The sequence below is a fragment of the Terrapene carolina genome, unplaced genomic scaffold (assembly GCF_002925995.2).
Source record: "Terrapene carolina triunguis isolate 2854851 unplaced genomic scaffold, T_m_triunguis-2.0 Scaffold53, whole genome shotgun sequence".
Classification (NCBI taxonomy): domain Eukaryota; kingdom Metazoa; phylum Chordata; order Testudines; family Emydidae; genus Terrapene; species Terrapene triunguis.
The window spans coordinates 8,041,919-8,048,216 of NW_020664404.1; positions in this window are offsets into that span (position 1 = coordinate 8,041,919).

Below are 6,298 nucleotides of genomic sequence, written 5' to 3' on the forward strand. Positions count from 1 at the left end.
TTTATGCCAGCATCATGCTGCAAGGCGAAAGCTGTGTGTGGTAACCCCATGACATCACGGTGCTTCAGAATGACATCATCATGTCAGACATGACATCACGCCAGCACGGCACCACCACACCTCAGGGGGGTCTCCACGCACGTCACAGTGTGGGGCCGCCTTGGAATGGCGTCATGGCGCGCCAGGCCTTGTCAAGTCACCATGACATCACGACGTTCCCAAACGACACCCTGTCACCTCGGAATGCAGGGTGGGGATGCCACATATCGCACCTCAGCGCGGCACGGCAAAACAACACGTCACATCAGTCTGAGGCATGCTGAAAGGTCACAGCATAATGACGTCTTAAAATGTCAGCTCACTCCACCCAACCAGCGTCACGTCATGGCACAACAGGATCACACATAAACATTACCACTTTGGGTCAAAATGCCTTCACAGCATGAAATAACATGTCCCAATGTCAAGCAGCTAGGTCAAAACTGGCATCAATCACACAGTATCAGAATGTGATGTATTCAAACGTCATCGTATCATATCATCAGCTTTGGTTGAAGTTTCACATCACCTGAAATCATGGAAAAAGTCCAGAGAAGAGCAACAAAAATGATTAAAGGTCTAGAAAACATGACCTATGAGGGAAGATTGAAAAAATTGTGTTTGTTTAGTCTGGAAAAGAGAAGATTGAGAGGGAACATGCTTCAGTCTTCATGGCTGAGGATGTTAGGGAGATTCCCAAACCTGAGCCGTCCTTTGTAGGTGACAAATCTGAGGAATTGTCACAGATTTAAGTGTCACTATAGGAGGTTTTGGAATTAATTGATAAACTTAACAGTAACAAGTCACCGGGACCAGCTGACATTCACCCAAGAGTTCTGAAAGAACTCAAATGTGAAATTGCGGAACTATTAACTATGGTTTGTAACCTGTTCTTTAAATCGGCTTCTGTACCCAATGACTGGAAGATAGCTAATGTAACGCCAATATTTAAAAAGGGCTCTAGAGGTGATCCCAGCAATTACAGACCGGTAAGTCTAACGTCAGTACCGGGCAAATTAGTTGAAACAATAGTAAAGAATAAAATTGTCAGACACATAGAAGAACATAAATTGTTGGGCAAAAGTCAACATGGTTTCTGTAAAGGGAAATCATGTCTTACTAATCTATTAGAGTTCTTTGAAGGGGTTAACAAACATGTGGATAAGGGGGATCCAGTGGACATAGCGTACTTAGATTTCCAGAAAGCCTTTGACAAGGTCCCTCACTAAAGGCTCTTACGTAAATTAAGTTGTCATGGGATAAGAGGGAAGATCCTTTCATGGATTGAGAACTGGTTAAAAGACAGGGAACAAAGGGTAGGCATTAATGGTAAATTCTCAGAATGGAGAGGGGTAACTAGTGGTGTTCCCCAAGGGTCAGTCCTAGACCAATCCTATTCAACTTATTCATAAATGATTTGGAAAAAGGCGTAAACAGTGAGGTGACAAAGTTTGCAGACAATACTAAACTGCTCAAGCTAGTTAAGACCAAAGCAGACTGTGAAGAACTTCAAAAAGATCTCGCAACAGGTGATTGGGCAACAAAATGGCAAATGAAATTTAATGTGGATAAATGTAAAGTAATGCATACTGGAAAAAATAACCCCAACTATACATACAATATGATGGGGGTTAATTTAGCGACAACGAATCAGGAAAGAGATCTTGGAGTCATTGTGAATAGTTCTCTGAAGACGTCCACGCAGTGTGCAGTGGCAGTCAAAAAAGCAAACAGGATGTTAGGAATCATTCAAAAAGGGATAGAGAATAAGACAGAGAATATCTTATTGCCCTTATATAAATCCATGGTAAGCCCACATTTTGAATACTGCGTACAGATGTGGTTTCCTCATCTCAAAAAAGATATACTGGCATTAGAAAAGGTTCAGAGAAGGGCAACTAAAATGATTAAGGGTTTGGAATGGGTCCCATATGAGGAGAGATTAAAGAGGCTAGGACTTTTCATCTTAGAAAAGAGGAAACTAAGGGGGGATATGATAGAGGTATATAAAATCATGAGTGGTGTGGAGAAAGTGAATAAGGAAAAGTTATTTACTTGTTCCCATAATATAAGAAATAGGGGCCACCAAATGAAATTGATGGGCAGTAGGTTTAAAACAAATAAAAGGAAGTTCTTCTTCACACAGCGCACAGTCAACCTGTGGAACTCCTTGCCTTAGGAGGTTGTGAAGGCTAGAGAACTAGATAAATTCATGGAGGTTAAGTCCATTAATGGCTATTAGCCAGGAAGGGTAAGGAATGGTGTCCCTAGCCTCTGTTTGTCAGACGGTGGAGATGGATGGCAGGAGAGAGATCACTTGATCATTACCTCTTAGGTTCACTCCCTCTGGAACACCTGGCATTGATCACTGTCGGTAGACAGAATACTGGGCTGGATGGACCTTTGGTCTGACCCAGTATGGCCATTCTTATGTTCTTATAACAGTTTTCAAGTACATAGGTTGTTACAAGGAAGAGGGTGAAAAATTGTTCTTAATCTCTGAGGATAGGACAAGAAACAATGGGCTTAAATTGCAGCCAGGGAGGTTTATGTTGGACATTAGGAAAAACTTCCTGTCAGGAGGGTTAAGCACTGGAATAAATTGCCTAGGGAGGTTGTGGAATCTCCATCATTGGAGATTTTTAAGAGCAGGTTAGACAAACACCTGTCAGGCATGGTCTAGATAATACTTAGTCCTGCCATGAGTGCAGGGGCCTTGACTAAATGACCTCTCAAGATCCCTTCCAGTTCTGTGATTCTATGACATAATATCATATTGTGACACTATCACCACATTACCTCTGGGGGTCAAGTGTCATCCAACTGCAAAGCATCATCCTCACAACATAATGAGGTAAAATTCCTCATTATTATTATCTAATTTCATTTATCCTACAGTAGCACCCAAATGCAGCAATCAGATAGGGGGTCCCATTGTGCCGAATGCTGGAATAAAAAAGGAGAGATTGTCCTGACACATCATAATCAATTCACAACACAATGTAATAATACTTAGCTCTTATATAGCACTTTTCATCAGTAGATCTCAAAGCACTTCAATCTTTAATATATTTCTTCTCACAACATCCCTGTAAGGTAGGGAAGTGCTATTATCCCCATTTACAGCTAGGGAATTGAGACTAAGTAACTTTCTCAAGGTTACGCAGGAAGTCTGTAGCAGATCAGGAATTAAACCCTGATTGCCCAGATCTTAGGCTAGTGCCCCAACCACTGGATCATCCTTCCTCATCAGGGTGTGCCAAACATCACTATGTAGGGTTAGGGTGACCAGTTGTCCCGATTTTATAGGGACAGTCCCGATTTTTGGGTCTTTTTCTTATATAGGCTACTATTACCCCCCACCTCCTGTCCCGATTTTTCACATTTGCTGTATGGTCACCCTATGTAGGATCAAAATGTCATCTTGTCACATTGAAACTTCATCGCAAAAGGGCAAAGCGCCATCACATCGTACAAAAAAGTATCACTTTAACCAAAGGGTCACAGTGTTGTGCAATGCAAGATCGCCTCACTGAGCGGCAATGTCATTGCATCAGGTCACTGTGTGATCATACTGCAATGTCAACTCACTAAGTCCAATCAAATTGTTCATAGGCTATAATGCAGCAGCGTTATGTCAAGTCACAAAGTCTTCACATCAAAAAGCAACATCATCGTTGTCATGGTGAAAAACTAAATAAAGATGTCTGTATTTTGTTCTCGTATAACAAAACAATGTTATACAATTGAGCCATTGACTGAAGACTAGGTGTGTCTCATGACAAAAAAATGTAGATCAATAAATATACACTCTAAGGCCAATCATAATCTATGGCAGATGCTGAAGGTGACTTCATTTTAAAAGTATTTATCCAATCTAAAAAAACCCTGCCAGTTAGCTGTATGAAACAGCAATTTTCAAGACAATCTACCTATGCACGTGCATTTTACAGCTCTATGAAAAATTCTCTCTTAAGCAGAAAGCTCAGCTCAACTTTAATTGGGGAAGTTGCAACTGCTGCTCTATTATGTGTCTAATCTATCATATTTCTAAGGCCCCTATCAAAGTGATCTCTAAACAGACAGCTCTGAAGTAGCCAAACATTTACTGTGCACAAAGGGCTCTTTGAATCAACGCTGTTATTTCCTTTCAGAAGCAGGTGTTCACTACAACAGTTTGTTTCGTCTCACTGGTCAGTGGGACCTCAGTGCCTCTATAAGCATAGTATGCCTCATGTACAAATGTACATAAGACTTCCTAGCTCCATTTAGTTTGCCCCATAGAGGTAAATCTCTTCCACATTTGGGACATATCTCCTACTCCCCAGCCAATTTCTACAGATGTCACTGTCACCCCACTAGCTTCTCCTGCACCTCCTTAGAGTGTTCTCCACTAGTTTGTTCCTCTCCCTTTTAAATAGGGTGACCAGATGTCCCTATTTTATAGGGACAGTCCCAATATTTGGGGCTTTTTCTTCTATAGGTGCCTATTACCCGCCACCCCTCTGTCCCGATTTTTCACTCTTGCTGTCTGGTCACCCTACTTCTAAAGCACATGGCTGGAGCAGGGAACTGAATGAAGTGTGTGGGCGGGGCAGAAGTATGCATTGCTATATTACTCTTTTTCACATGCAAGGTTTTGCTTGATTTGTGCTCGACTTCCCTTTTTTGCCCACGTGCACCAAGCTGAGCAGAGGACTGGCTCGTGAGAGAGAAATGAAAGTTCAACATGGATTTCCTTTTGAGAAACATTTCCTTTAATATTCTTTATCCACCCCGTAACCATTACAGGGCCTGATCACCTCAGATTTCTGCATAAAGGGTGTGCCAAGCGTGCAGGGGGTCTGAGGCCATCCTGGACCAAATTATCTGCTGGTGCCACTCCACTGAAGTCAATGGAGTTATGCCACTAGAAAATGTGGTCCTTTTTTCTTCCCAGCGTGCTTGTCAGAGCTGAGAAATTTCTTCTCCAGCTGGAAATTTCAGCGGAAACCTTGTGAGAGTCCCGTGGTTCCAATCAAAGGAAACCATCTACCAGAGCACGAACAGCAGTTTCTTAAAACAATAGCCCTATGATGGATGGAAAGATAGTCTTCTGGGAAAAAACCTAGCAGGTGGTCCCTGGAGTCCTGATTCTAAGTTGTCTGGATGCTTCCAGAGCAGGAAGCCCTGTGTCACCTGATAGCACAGAGATCCAAAAGGCAGCATACTAAGTGACCCTGCCCCCCACAACCTTGGGGATCATCCAAAGGAAGCGAAGCTGCTTGGCAAGACCTTCCTTATACACCCAGAGCTTTTTTGCGTCACAAAGTAAAGCCCTGCTCATTTATTTTCAGAAAATGTTATACTGCTGAGAGGTGGCAGCTTGACAACTTTGCAATCTGAAGTCCTCTGCTTCCTCACGGAACAGGCATAGCACAAACTGAAGCAGGGCATGTTTCCAGTGCAGTGTCCCTCAGTCCTGATCTGGAGGGACCACTGCGCCGGAATGCACCCCTGTACTCATACGCTAGCCACTGTTGTAATAATCTTGGTACAAGGTATGCCTGGTGAGGTATCATTTGAAAACTCATAACTTGCTGATCAGTAAGTTCATGGTAAAAATGTGTGTAGTAGCATTCTGTGTAAAGTTATAAATTTCCCCCTGTACAATGTTAAAAATATGTTCAGACTCACGTTGCACCAAATTGGTCAAACAGACCTGTCTTGAACAAAGGAGTGTATACTCGTCTGTTTACTGCTTAAATGCAAATTAAGAATCATCAAGCAGAATGGGAGAAGGGAGAAGACAAAAAAACACCCCGAGGGACCCCTCTCTGTCTCGCTATCCACCTCACCCTTTGCACCCGAGAAGACAAAAGAAGCAGCTATTGGACTGGGGGGAGAGGTCCTGACCTAGAGGTTGGTCAGTAATACTGCTGGAAACATGTGTAGAGAAACTTTGCTTGAATCTAATATAGTTTGTGAAGTTAGGCACTAGAAAGCTTTTTATCCTTATTTTTCTTGTAACCATTTCTAACTCTTATGTCTCATCGCTTGTACTCACTTAAAATCTCTCTCTTTGTAGTTAATAAACTTGTTTTATCAAATTCAGTGTGTTGAATTTGTTGTGTCTGGGTAACTCCATTTAAGGCGGCAAGTTGTTGTGTATTATTCCCTTAAAGGAATAATAGACTTAATATATTTGGACTGCCCAGGAGAGGGCTGGGCAGTACAACACATACATTTGGGGGGTGAGGGAGATCTAGGCCTGGGAGTG